This window comes from Lynx canadensis, chromosome C1 (genome assembly GCF_007474595.2).
Source record: "Lynx canadensis isolate LIC74 chromosome C1, mLynCan4.pri.v2, whole genome shotgun sequence".
In the NCBI taxonomy this organism is placed as follows: domain Eukaryota; kingdom Metazoa; phylum Chordata; class Mammalia; order Carnivora; family Felidae; genus Lynx; species Lynx canadensis.
The window spans coordinates 80,299,590-80,314,782 of record NC_044310.1 but is presented as its reverse complement, the minus strand read 5'-3'; positions in this window follow the sequence as shown (position 1 = coordinate 80,314,782).

Below are 15,193 nucleotides of genomic sequence, written 5' to 3'. Positions count from 1 at the left end.
CAGAGGTTCCCTGGGCTGGCTTATGCAAAGCCAAGGACTTATGATAAGCAAGAGAAAGCAAGCTGCTGGTAATCAATAAGAGACTGAAACCAAGAAATGGGTGCCAAAAGGAAGCAGTGTGGCTCTCCTCGCCTCAGAGGTCCCAAGTCTCTCATTGCTGCTTTTTTCTCATTGTCTCTATTTCATGTTGACTCTTTGCTGACCAGCTGTGTGAGCTTGAAAGCAGCTGAAGCTGCTTGTTGTCTTGCCCCTTCTATGAGGATAGAGTTTTAGCCAGACGCAAGGCTACCCAGCTAAAGGCCACTCTTCCAAGCCTCCCTTCTGCTAATTGTAGCCATTTATTAGGCTCCGGTCAGTGCAATACAGACAGAAGTGATATGCACAACTTCCAGAGTATGCTCTTAAATGGAAAAAAAATGAGCTCCTCTCTCCTTTCTTTTCTCTCCTTACTGCCTGCACATGGATAAAGATGGCGGGACCTGAAGCCATCGTCTTTGACCTGGAGATGAAAGCTGCCGGTAGAGGTTGTTGGAGCCATAAGGTAGGAGCTTGGGTCTCCAAATGCATGGAGCTGTCATATTAGCCCTGGACTCTTATGTGAAAGGGAAACATGCTTCTATCTCATTTAAGCTGGGGTTATATTGGGTCTTTATTAAAGAAGCTGGAATCTGGAACCTGACCAATAAATCTGCTTTATTTGCTTTTCTACATGTAAAATGGAAGGTGACCACCTTATAGCTTCTAAATTTATAGGAAGTTGAAGTGACTGGCCAAGAATCAAATACCCAGGCAAGAGAATCAATTGCCCTATCTTGGTCTTCTAGTCAGCTATGCTGTCATGGGAGAGTCAAGAAATACAAGCGCCAGGAGCCTGGGTGTCTCAGTTGAGTGTCCAGCTTCGGCTCAGGTCATGATCTCATGGTTTGTGAGTTCGAGCCCCATATCGGGCTGTCTTCTGTCAGTACAGAGCCCACTTTGGTCCCCTCTCTCTCTCTGCCCCTCCCCTGCTCTCTTTCTCTCTCTTTCTAATGTTTTTAAATAAAAGAAAGAAAGAAAGAAAGAAAGAAAGAAAGAAAGAAAGAAAGAAAGAAAGAAAGAAAGAAAGAAAGAAAAAGAAATACAAGCCTCACTACTGGAACTCACCCTGTGGACAAGGTGAAGGGAGAGGGGTCTTTAGAGGACAGTTGTCTGCTTTATTGACCCAGGCTTCTGTCCTGAGACTAACAATTCCTAGAGACACGTATGAGTTATTTTAGAAATAAATAATTTATAATAGGTAAAAGTAAAGTATAAGCATTAAGTGGTTTAGTGAATGAGAAGGAAGTCTCAGAAATTGGAAAGGAAACCAACATCCCTCTCCCAATTAATAAGGTCTCCTGTGGATGTGAGGTGGACTGGCTAGCTAGGGGGTGACCTCATCCTCCCACAAAGACCTTCTGTAGCTGCCTATTTTGCCAAAGAGGATGACAGTCCCAATTAAGAAGAAAGACTCTTCAGTCAAGCATAGTCAAGGAGCTATGTTGTCCCTCTAGACCCGCAAACCACATATAATTAATATGAGATGTTTTTGGTAGGTAGGGGGAATTTTAGCTAAAAGCTAGGAATGTCAGATTGAAGAGCAGCACTTTGAGGATTTTGGTGGGTCATCCCCAGGAAATGCGATAATAGCAGTAAAAGATGATTTAAAAAATTTTTTTAAATGTTTTATTTTATTTTTGAGAAAGAGAGAGACACAGAGTGTGAGTGGAGGAGGGACAGAGAGAGAGGGAGACACAGAATCCGAAGCAGGCTCCAGGCTCCGAGCCGTCAGCACAGAGCCCGAAGTGGGGCTTGAACCCATGAACCGCCATATCATGACATGAGCCAAAGTCTGACGCTTAACCAACTGAGCCACCCAGGCGCCCCAAGAATGCTTTTCTTGAGCAGGGCAGGGGATCCTTATGTTCATCATCTTGTCTCTTCTGCTATTCTCTCCTCTCTTGCAGCCAGCAACCAGCAGGAGGGAGTGATAATTCAGAGAATGGGCTCTGAAGCCCACTCAGTAACTTGGCAGGTCACCATCGCGGGGCCACAGTGTCTTCATTTTCTTCTATAGAAGGAATATACTGTGCCGCGTCACAGGGTTGTAAGGATTAATACAGATAATGTATAGAAAGTGCTCAAAACAGTACCTGGCACAGACTAAGTGCTGTATATGTTAACTATCATATTAATTAAGCCTCTAACAATCATTATTATTCTTTCATTAAGCAAATGTTTATTAAGCACTTTTTATTAAGAGTAAGAGGCCCAGCTGAGTTAAATAACTTGCCCAAAGTCTCATAACTGACAAGTACTGGTGCTGGTTTGGACCAGGTGGGTCTGCTTCCATTAAAAAAAAAAAAGAGTGGGGGCTCTGAAGCGAATTCTTACCGATTTCTACACACATCCACCCTTCTTTCTTTATTCCCTTCTTTTAATATGATCATCATAGATGTAAAAGAACGAGTGTCTAAATTTAAGAAGCACATAGTTTAGTGAAAAGAGAGGCTAGACCGGTATAATATAGTACAATCATTTCTAGGACGGAGGTTAAAAATTAAGTCCTAGGAACCCAGAAGCGTCCTTAACCAGACTGAGACTAGGAGCAGGGAAGGCTTCCCAGAGGAGGTGATTAATGAGCCTAGTGGAAGCGAGCCAGGTAAAGCAGAAGAGAACATATGGAAAAGGACACAGCTGTTTTCTGGACACAGCTGGTTTCCTAAATTACTAAAAGCTGACCCTTGCGTAGAACACAGAATACAAAGGTGAGACACAGAAGGCTCAGAGAGCATTTTTTGGTTGTTGTTGGGTGTGTGTGTGTGTGTGTGTGTGTGTGTGTGTGTGTGTGTGTGTGTGTTTTCAGGCTAGTTATTAGACATTTTATGTAAAAAGGGCTTTGTAAACTCCAAGTGGTTTGGAGTTTATCCTAGAAGCACAGGTGAGTCCTACAGTAACTAGAAAAAATAACTAGATGTGCTGCTATCCTCGGGCACGTGTCTTTGGGTTAAATGAAAGATGTAAGGACAAATATCTTGACTTGCCCTGAATCAGTTCAGATAGCAAAATCCAAGCAGGGGAAGCCACAACTTTGAAGTTATGGACTTTGTCTTGCTGACTCCTGTCACTCCAAAGTCTAGGAGGGAACTTGGCACACAATAAACACTCAACAGACATTTGTTGAATGAATAAATAAGTTGGATGAAAAGATGAGTGTTTTAAGAGCACATTTGCCAATCTTCATTTATCTTTTGGGGGTTGATGCTGACTAGAACAGTATCTTGTGTTTACATCTGAAGGAGCTGACAAAGTAGTAAGTTATTTATTAACCAGTCTTTCGGATGGGTATATAAATGACTCTGCAGTCCTGAGGAAGTAACAGTGAAATTTCTTTTGAGGTATAATTGACTACATCACAATTTTTAAAAAAGTTTTAAATGTTTATTTATTTATTTTGAGAAAGAGAGAGAGCTGGGGAGGGGCAGAGAGAGAGGGAGAGAGAATCCCAAGCCCAGCTCCATGCTGTCAGCGCAGAGCCCGAGACAGGGTTCCATCTCATGAACCATGAGATCGTGATCTGAGCTGAAATCAAGAGTTGGATACTTAACCGAGTCACCCAGGCGCCCCAGCTACACCACAATTTTAACTCATAAATGTAACTGTGGCCACTTGCTGCACACTTGGAATGCTGATAGGAACCAGTAAGGAGCAGATATATAACATGAGCCCCTCCCATGGATTTAAGGTGTTATTTTGAGGTGGAGACAATTAAGAAACAGCAGACCCAGGAGGAACCCTCTGCCCTCCCCCATTCTGCCTAAAATCAAGGCACAGATTGCCCGTTGTGAAGGTCTCCCTCCTCCCCTCTTCTGTACCGGGAAGAGAAGAAGGATTCTTTAAAAAAAAAATTTTTTTTTTAATGTTTATTTATTTCTGAGACAGAGCACGAGTGGGGCAGGGGCAGAGAGAGAGGGAGACACAGAATCCGAAGCAGGCTCCAGAAGTCGGTTGCTCAACCGACTGAGCCACCCAGGCACCTTGAGAAGAAGGATTCTTAATCACTGGAGAATCTTATCGCTGAGTTTGCATAACAAACCTTACTAAAATAACCCTTCTCTCTACTCATTCTTCCCCCCCATATATTTACCTTCCCACAATTTAATACCCCTGGAAGCCAAAATCTTTTAACTTTGTCCCTTCTCCACAATTTATTGCCCCATGCTAAAATAGTATAGAAGTTCTCAAGCCTAACCCTGTCCTTTGGGTTTTCACTTCTCTGAGAAGCTCCCATGTGCATGCAGATAAATCTGTTGTGTTAATCTGTCTTTTGTTGGTTTAATTTGCAGTCATCATTTATAAAACCTAAGAGGTTAGAAGAAAAGTGTTTTCCTCCCCTAAGCGTGCATCATAGAAAGGTGATCACTACCATGGCTGATTGTGTGATAATAATGAAGGGTTTAACACACATGTACCAATATAAGGATATGTGAATAAATGGAGTGTAAGATAAATAATTGAGAGTTAGGTCTTAATAAAGTGCAATTTCACCTTGCGGACATATGTTTAAAATGTAATACTATGCAGTTGACTCTTGAACAACACGAATCTGAACTGTGTGGGTCTCTTATATGCAGATTTTTTAAATTAAAATTTTTAAAAATGTTTATTTTTGAGAGAGAGAGAGACAAGAGTGTGAGTGGGGGAGGGGCAGAGAGAGATGGAGACACAGAATCTGAGGCTCTGAGCTGTCAGCACAGAGCCCACATTGGGGCTCAAACCCACGAGCCATGAGATCATGACCTGAGCCGAAGTCCAGCACTTAACTGACTGAGACACCCAGGCGCCCCTGTTATATGCAGATTTTTTACAGTACAGTACTATAAATGTATTTCCACTTCCTTAGGATTTTCTTAGTAACATTTTCTTTTCTCTAGCTTATTTTATTGTAAGAATATAGTATGTAAAAACTTAACAAGGGCATCTTGCTGACGCAGTAGGAAAAGCTGGCAAACTCTTAATCTTGGGGTCGTAAGTTCGAGCCCCATATTGGGTGTGGAGATTACTCAAAAATAAATAAATTAAAAAAAACACAATGTACAAAAAATATGTTAATCAACTGTTTATGCCAACAGCAGGCTAATTACGTTTCTGGGGAATCAAAAGTTGTATGTGGATTTTTGAGCATAGGGACGGAGAGTAGGTGTTAAGATCCAATAACCCCTGTATTGTTCAAGGTTAACTGTGTTATCATTTAAATTCCATGTAACTATATGTTTTGTTTTTATTTTTCTGACATAACTTATGGCAAGGCAGCAGTAAAATGAAACAACTCAAAGGCAAATTTTAACAGCTGAAATGGATTTATTTTTGTATTGGGAATAATGCCCATAAATCGTACCATACCTTCTTCAAGCTGAAAGTGAAGTGCACCTGCATCACTTTACAAAGCAGTTTCTTTGAAAACTTTTTGAAAAAAGACTAGGTGAGGCCACAATATTTTTCAAATCTATGATCATGATCCAAGCATTTTAAAATGCGAAGTTGGAGAAAGAAATGGAAACTAGTGGAGTCGCCAATTCTAAACACACACAAAAAAAAAAGAGTGGAAAAATTTTTCCTACTGTGTTGACCACATTCCTCTCCTAAGTAATAAGGATTTTACTTGAACAAACATAATAATATAATAGGTGCTTATTTATCTAGAATGGCTGGAAAATGAGCCCACCTACTTAATTTCGTTTGTTTTGGATGGGTTATCAGATACACCACCCAAGAATTTTTATTTTTAAGTCACCTCAATACTTAACTTATCTGGGCTTACTTTAAGCTTTCTTTAATTCAGAAGACGAGCACAGGAGGATTTTTCAGGACCTTTACTCCTGAGTAAAGGACTTTATTCCTTCAAGGCCAAATGCCTCGTAGCCTCCAATACCTTGCCTCTGGGAGGCAGGCAACATAGATAAAGATTCTTAAGAGGCACGAACTTCCAGTTATAAAATAAATAAGTCACGGGGATGTAATGTACAGTGCAGGAAATATAGTCAATTATATTGTAATAACTTTGTACGGTGACAGATGGTAACTAGACTTATTGTGGGCATCATTTCCCAATGTATAGAAACCTCAAATCACATGATGTGCACCTGAAATTAATAGGATATTGTATGTCAACTATACTGCAGTTAAAAAAATTTAACTTCCAGAAACAGAGAATAGATTGATCGTTACCAGGGGTTAAGGGAGGTGGAGGAAATGGTGAGATGTTGGTCAAAGTGTATAAACTTTCAGTTATAGGATGAATAAGTTCCAGGGATCTAATGTACAGCATGATGACTACAATTAATAATACATCTTGTATGCTTGAAAGTTGCTCTGAGAGTAGGACTTAGATGTTCTCACCACCACCACCAACAAAAATCAGAACTATGTGAGGTGAAGGTTGTATTAACTAACCTTATTTTGGTAAACACTTCGCAATAGATAAATGTATCGAAAAAATCCTCATTTTGGACACTTTAAATTTACACAGTGTTATATAGCACTTACATCTCAATAAAGCTGTAAAAAAGGAGGAGAAAAAGAAAAAAATGCTTTCTATAAAATCCATTCTGTTAGGGGCTTGTTATTTTTCATCTCCTTATTTATTGAATGGCTACTGCCTATTAAATATGGGGATACAGTGTTGAAGGGAATGGTTCCTGCCCTTCTGGAGTTTCTAATCTAATGAAAACCAAAAGAAAAATTCAGTTAGTTTAGTTTTCTGTTTATTATATTAATGCTTTTAATATTATTGAGCAAAATGCCTCTTTTCCAGATGTCTCCTTTGCCAAAAGCTAAACACATTTATTTCAAGAAACAGGTGCTGAGCAACTTTCAGCATAATCTGGAAATACTCTCCTTTGTCAGAACAGTGCTATGTGCTGAAATTTAGACCATTAGATCATTAGAAAAATGGGTTCCCGCTGCCTCAATGAAAAGGGATTGCATTTCAATAGGAACTCTGGCCTTTATGTTTTGGAGTAAACAAGTTTACAAAGGAATTAAACTGCATTAGTATTTTGATACCATCTTAAATTATCTATGATTTTTGATAACCAACCAGGAAGATTGGAATGTGACACTGGAATATGAGTCATTTTGTACTTCAAAATGATCGCTGAGCTGAGTTTCTTGATGTTAATCCTATTCATTATAAACAGAAGCTTTTAGACTATATCCTTACCAAAATCAAGAGAACAAATTATTATAAAGAAGCTAAAATTAAAAAAATAAAAAAACTAAAATTAAGCAGCTGTATTTGATAGAGGTGAAAGGCAGTGAGATCTGGAACTTTTATTTTTTTTTTAGAGATAGAGAGTGGGGAGAGAGAGGAGGAAGACAGAGAGAGAGAGAGAGAGAGGGAAAGAGAGAGAGAGAATCCCAAGCAGGTTCTGCACTATCAGCGCAGAGGCCTGATGTAGGGCTCAATTCCATGAACCATGAGATCATGACCTGAACTGAAATCAAGAGCCAGAGGTTTAACCTACTGAGCCGCTCAGGTGCCCAATCCTGAACCTCTTTGATCCCTTTTTCCCTTGAGAATTAATGAAAGGAGTACGATCCTTTCCCAGAAGAATGTACATGAGCACATACATACAATTATTGTATAAAAGTCCTGGGAAGGTTGTGAACACCTGACTGGCCTCTCCTCTCTTTCTAAACTCTCCTTCTCCAGACCGCCATGTTCTATGGCAGCTGGTTAAGCGCTGGTTTTATTTTGAACGCTGAACTGCCAACAGTCAGCAATTTCTCTGATCTGAATAACAGTAGATACAATTACTAGGATATCACCAACTGCTTCAAGTAGGGAATGAAGCAAGATAAAGGTAAAAGGATGTAGAAGACAAGGAGACAGAGACATGGAGAAGGGGGCACAGAGGCAGGAGCTGGGTGATGCTGAGAGGTGGCGGGCTCTTCCAGAAGTCCAGAAGAAGCCCTTGCCTCCCTCAGCAACTGTGAGCCCCTGTGACTGCATGAACTCTCATCTCACCAGCTTTCCTGACCCCTGGGCTTTTGTGTACCCCTGTGGATTCTCCTCTCTGCTTCTCTCTGCCCAGCTGGCTGGGGGTTAAGGACTGCCCTGCTTCTCTGCCTCCTTCCACTAGGGATGAAGTTTCTACCCCTCCTGCCTCCAGGGCTTCACCAGTTCTTCCCTTTTTAACCCAATAATTAGATTTCTACCAAACCTGTGGTCCCAAGGCTTCTCATCCAGAAGGACCATAGTGAAAAATTAAATGGTCTTTTTTTTAAGCTTCATTTTAGGTAGTTACTTGCCTTTTCCCATAAAACACTCTTCTATGGAAAAAAAAATTTTGCTTTGGGGCACCCGGCTGGCTCAGTAGGTAGAGCATGCAACTCTTAATGTCAGGCTTGTGAGTTCGAGCCCCACATTGGGTGTAGAGATTACTTTAAAAATAAATAAACAAATGAAACCACATTACCAATAAATTAAAAAAAAACCCACAACTCTCTTCTGTGGTGTTTTCTAGGTTTATTTTAGCGATTTTCTTTGTACTTTTTGTTTCTCTCCCTCCATCTCTTTTTTTCCTTCCAAATCTGAGCCATCCTAGAGCTCAGCTTCACCTTTCTGTTTTCTTTACACACCGTCCCTGAGGAAACTGTGAATTATAATGATGTAGCATAGTGTGATAAGAAAAACATGGATTTAAGAAGCAGAAAAAAACTAAACTGTAGTTCTAGCATCACTGCTGTGCAACCTTGAACAAGTTACTAACCTCTCTGAGCCTATTTCTTCCATGTGAAAAAAACTGAGGACGGTCATATCTCCCTGGAATTGTTTTTGTGATGATAAAATGGGATAATATTTGTAAGAATGTGCTTATCATAGTCTTTCATTGAGCAAACATATTGACCATCTACTATATGCTGGATTCAGTATAATACACTGAGGAATGAAGCAATCAACAATACATAGTTTTCTGCCCTAAATTTATTCACAATCTAGGATCAACACTGGCATGTAAACACATAAGTTAAGTACGGTGTCGGTAGCAACTATAAAGAACATTAACGAAATAGAAAGGAGACACAAGAAAAGGGGATGAATAAATCCACTGGAGGCTTGTGAGACCAGGAAGGCTTTTGGGGTAAGATGATATTTGAGTTGGATTTTGAAGGATAAATGTCAACAAAAAGAAGCAGAGAAAACAGCTTATATAGAGGCACCTAAGTGTGAAACGGCCCGGACTGTTCAGGCTGGAGAGGTATGGAGAGGCCAAGTAAAAGTATGGTAATAATGACAGTAACATCCAATTATTGAGTTATTACTCTGTGCCAGGCACTGCCACATAGTTAAGCACTTTGCATACGTGATTTCTTGAAATCTTCCTTACAGCAACCCTGTGAGTAGAGGTTGGGCTTGGCCCTGTGGCCAAATGAGGAGCCTCTAGACTTATAAATTTTTTTTTCTTATGTATGTATGAATGTAAGTAAGTAATCTCTATACCCAGTGTGGGGCTTGAACTCATGACCCTGGGATCAAGAGTCACATGTTCCTCCGACTAAGCCAGCCAGGCACCCCAAGCGGCTAGATTTTTAAGTCAGGTAGACACCATTCTACTTTCTGCTTCTGTGATTTTTATCTACTCTAGAAACCTCAAAAAGCAGAATCCTGTAGTATTTGTCCTTTTGCAACTGGTCTGTTTTACTTAGCATAATATCCTCAAGGTTTGTCCATGTTGTAGCACATGTCAGCATTTCCTTCCTTTTCAAGGCTGAATGATATTCCATATTACATGTTGAAGGGGAGCAGATTTTACCACCTCAAAATGTGTCTCTTTGCAGCATAAGGATTATTTTGAACTAAAACCATTCAAAACCCAGCAAATTTAGGGAAAAGCTCTTTACTTCCCCTTCAACTGACTAAATATCCATTATAAAGGGGGTCTATAGCAGGAAAGGAACTATTGCTAGAGATAACCTTTTTACCTAGGAAACTTATCTCTGTAACAGGGTTACCTTTGTTTTTCAAACATCTCCTCTGCGTTCCTGTGAATGGTCTATCTTCCCTTCGTCTCTCCGGATCCTTACCTTTTTCCTTAGCTCCAAGATCTTATATTTATATTATACAGAAGATATTACCTGGCTGCCCTTTGAGTCTTCATATCTTTATGGGATTCCCATATGTATGCAGTTAACTTTGCTTTTCTCTGCTAATCTGTCTTACATCAATTTAATTATTAGACCAGCCAAAGAATCTGGAAAGGAGGAAGGCAAAATGTTTTCACCCCTTCAACGTATAGGTCACATTTTGTTCATCCATTCATTGACGGACACTTGGGTTGTTGCTACCTTTTGGCTATTGCAAACAATGCTGCTGTGAACATGAGTGTACAAATATGTCTACATGATCCTGCTTTCAAGTTTTTGGGGTAAATATTCAAGAGTGGAATTCCTTCATCATACAGTAATTCTATTTTTTTAAGTTTTTTTAGATTTATATAAGTAATCTCTACACCCCTCACGTGGGGCTCAAATTCATAATCCCAAGATCAAGGGTCACATGCTCTTTCTGCTGAGCTTACCAGGTGCCCCTGGTAATTTTAAATTTAAATTTTATTTATTTTCTTACAGGAAATCCATGCTCTAAGGCCTCAATTTTGAAGATGAATCTGGGAGAAGAAGGCTGGCGTCAGGATGTCATTCCTTGGCCACAGATGATAAGAACCTCAATTTCAGGCTTTCGGGAAGGGAGGGAAAAGAATTTGATGAGAACGTGGTGCTTAATGTAAGTGAAGGGGGAAGTGGCATTCTGGTTGACTCCTTTTTTTTTTTTTAATTTTTTTTTTTAACGTTTATTTTTCAACGTTTATTTATTTATTTATTTATTTTTTGGGACAGAGAGAGACAGACCATGAACAGGGGAGGGGCAGAGAGAGAGGGAGACACAGAATCGGAAACAGGCTCCAGGCTCTGAGCCATCAGCCCAGAGCCTGACGCGGGGCTCGAACTCAGGGACCACGAGATCGTGACCTGGCTGAAGTCGGACGCTTAACCGACTGCGCCACCCAGGCGCCCCACGTTTATTTTTGAGACAGAGAGAGACAGAGCATGAACGGGGGAGGGTCAGAGAGAGAGGGAGACACAGAATCTGAAACGGGCTCCAGGCTCTGAGCTGTCAGCACAGAGCCCGACGCGGGGCTCGAACTCACGGACCGCGAGATCATGACCTGAGCCGAAGTCGGCCGCTTAACCGACTGAGCCACCCAGGCGCCCCTCTCGTTGACTCCTTTATAGGGTATCTCCGATGTGGGGGAGCTGGAGCTTATATAATTTTAGCTGCCATCTTTGAGAAAAAGAATAAAAAGCAATGAATAAAAACTTAAGTGCAGGGCTCTGAAAGGTGTCCTTGGAAGTGAGGGGGCCCTTCTCACATACACTGAAAAGAACACGTGCAGTGGACATCATGTTTATGTGGTCTGCCAACATCGCTTTCCTTTGGTTTGCCTTTGGGTTTGTGCACCTTCCCTCCCTCAGCTCCTCTTTTTGGGAGAGCAGGCAGTTGCCTCCTCACGTCCCACGCCATTTCAGACACCCCTTCTAGACTGATCATCAGAGCTTTTCTTCCTGTGGCCAAGTGATTGTGGCGAAGATGGGTAGGTGACCCAAACCGGGCCAACAAGACTCAGTTCTAGGACTTTTTGTTGGAACTTTTGGGAAACTGTTCTCTTTTTTGTTTTTGTTTTTTGTTCATTTGTTTGTTTTTCATGTTTATTTTTGAGAATGCGAGCAGGGGAGGGGCAGAGAGAGAGGGGGACAGAGGATCTGAAGCAAGCTCTGCGTGGACAGCAGCGAGCCTGATGCAGGGTTTGAACTCACAAACTATGAGCTCATGACCTGAGCTGAAGTCAGACGCTCAACCGACTGAGCCACCCAGGTCCCCCGTTCACTTTCTTGTTATGCTTTCTTTTGTGTTGTGGCTCCTGAGAGGTTAGGATGCAAACCTGAACCTTCTGGTGGTGTATTTGACCCCAAGGGGGGAGAGTCAACAGAAGAGAAGCAGTATGTGGAGATACTGGCTTGTGAACCCTGTGACTCAGTCCCTGAATCCAGTCATGCCTGAGGGTACATCTTCTCCAACCTTTTCTGAGACATGAGCCCCCTAAGCCCATTTTTTGTCTAAGTCAGTTTGAGTTAGTTTTCTGTCTGAATAAGCAAAATATTCGACTTCCATATCTATTCACCAAAAAGAAACCTGATGGACCCAGCCTGGGTTAGGTCTCCTTGAAACCCATAACTGTGCTTAGGGGGTAAACCCTTTGACAGATCTGCCACATGCCTGCGTCTGTTGTGGAAGGAGGTAGCTTTGTGACTGATAGATTAACAGTATCACAGGAGTGAGTGGTGGGCACTCCTCAAAAGGACATACAGTGTAGCCAAAAAAAAAAAGAAAAAAGAAAAAAGAAAAAAAAAGAGCAGATATACCTTGCAAGAGTGATTTTCAGATTCTCATGGCATCTAGGAAGTTGATTTTTGAGAAATCCGAAAGCAGGCCTGATTTCAAACCCCAATTCTGCTCTCTATTCACTGTTTGACTTTGGCCAAGTTGTATATCCTTTCTCCCTGAATCTTAATTTCTGATTGTTAATGTAAATAGATAATATTTGCCATCACAGAATTGCTGTGAGTGATATCTGTAAGTGAGCTGACCACATATAATTTATCATCTAAACAGGGACACTTTTGAGAGTGAAAAGGAACGCTACTAAGGAGACTTACCAGGACTGGATGAGATAAAAAATATTAGTAGTACCACATTTCACTCTCAAAAGCGTCCCCATTTGGGTGATAAATTATAAGATCTCACTGCCCATCATCCATTGCTAATACTGATTAGTACATACTAGGTGCTGAAGTCTTAGCCTCCTCTGAGCCTTCTAGGGTCCCCTCAGCCTTTCATACAACTGACTGATGCCTTCATAGTTCTTTGTACTTCTGTATTGTGGATGTATAGGATGTATTCTCCAAAACATTTGTTATGATCGTTCCGGTGGCAAGATACGTGACAATATGATCTACAGATTTGTATCTGTGAAAGAATCTTTTCTTACAACTTCCCCCCAACTGCTTAACATGGGAATTTGGAAAGGTAGCATTGACTTAAGAGGATTTATTTCAGTTCAAAGTGTTCTGCATATTAAAGGCGGTTCCAGCTAAAATGCTTAGGATTGCTGGGACACACCCTGGAAGTTATTTTGTAATGTGAAATTTTACTTAAACCTTGCTGACACATTCTGTTGCTAGAAGTCGGTCAGGATTTTCTAAATCCATCCTGGGAGGGATAAGTTAAAACACAAAATATGGGCAAAAGATTGAACAAACACTTGATGAAAAAGATACACAGATGACAGGCACATTAATTTTTTTAATTCACTTAATTTAGTTAAAATTAAAACTATAGTGAGATACCACTTCACACCTATTAGAATGGCTAAACTTAAAAAAGATTGATCATACCAAGTGTTGGTGAGGATATAGAAGAACTGGAACCTCTCTCTCTCTCTCTCTCTCTTAATTTTTAAAAGTTTATTTATTTATTTTGAGAGAGGGAGATAAAGTGCACGCACATACGCTAGCAGGTGGGAGGGCAGAGAGAGAGGAGAGAGAGAATTCCAAGCAGGCTCTGCGTGCTGCCGGAGCAAAGTCTGACGTGAGTCAGAGGCTTAACTGACTGAGCCACCCAGGTGCCCCATCTTGCTGATGGGAATGCAAGGTGGTACAATCACTCCGGAAAAATTTAGCAATTTCTTAAAAAATTAAACATATACCTTTCATATAACCCACCCATTCTATTCATATTTATCTGTGAGAAATGAAAGCATATGTCCATAAAAAGGCTTGCACGTGAATATTCATACAGCTTTACTTGCAATAGCCAAAAACTAGAAACCCAAATATTCAACAAGGGAATGGATATGTACACTGTGATATACCCTTACCATAGAATACTACTCAGCAATACAAAGAAATGAACTATTGATATATGCTACCACATGGTTGAATCTCAGAGTAATTTTGCTTAGTGAAAGAAGCCAGTTAAAATGGAATACACAAGGTATGGTTCTATTTACATAAAATTCTAGGAAATACAAACTGGTGTGAGAAACAGAAAGCCTGTCAGTGGTTGCTTGGTCAGGTAGGGTAGCAAAGAGGAGAAAGAGGAAGGGTTACAAAAGATCTACTGTTAGGTACACAGTGGCATCCAGTATACTTATATTGTTTTGTGACTATCATTGCTGTCCATTTCTAGAGCTTTTTCATCATTTCAAATGAAAATTCTATACCCATTAAACAATAACTCCCATTAAACAAAACTCACCTTTGTCTGTAGGATTTTCATAACAAAATTGAATATAATTCTTGAACATTCTACAAGGAATGACTTTATTTATTTATTTATTTATTTACTTACTTACTTATTTATTTATTTTTCAATATATGAAGTTTATTGTCAAATTGGTTTCCATACAACACCCAGTGCTCATCCCAAAAGGTGCCCTCCTCAATACCCATCACCCACCCGCCCCTCCCTCCCACCCCCCATCAACCCTCAGTTTGTTCTCAGTTTTTAAGAGTCTCTTATGCTTTGGCTCTCTCCCACTCTAACCTCTTTTTTTTTTTTTTTCTTCCTTCCCCTCCCCCATGGGTTTCTGTTAAGTTTCTCAGGATCCACATAAGAGTGAAACCATATGGTATCTGTCTTTCTCTGTATGGCTTATTTCACTTAGCATCACACTCTCCAGTTCCATCCACGTTGCTACAAAGGGCCATATTTCATTCTTTCTCATTGCCACGTAGTACTCCATTGTGTATATAAACCACAATTTTTTTATCCATTCATCAGTTGATGGACATTTAGGCTCTTAAGGAATGACTTTTAAGTAGATTAACATGATTATGTGGCACCTGGGTGGCTCAGTTGGTTAAGCTTCTGAGTCTTGATTTCTGCTCAGGTCATGATCTCATGGTTGTAAGATTGGGCTCCCTGTTAGGCTCTGTGCTGAGAGTGTGGAGCCTGTGTGGGATTCTCTTTCCCTCTCTCTCTACCCCTTCCCTGCTTGTGCATGTACCTCCTCTCTCTCTCTCTCTCTCTCTCTCTCTTAAATAAATAAATAAA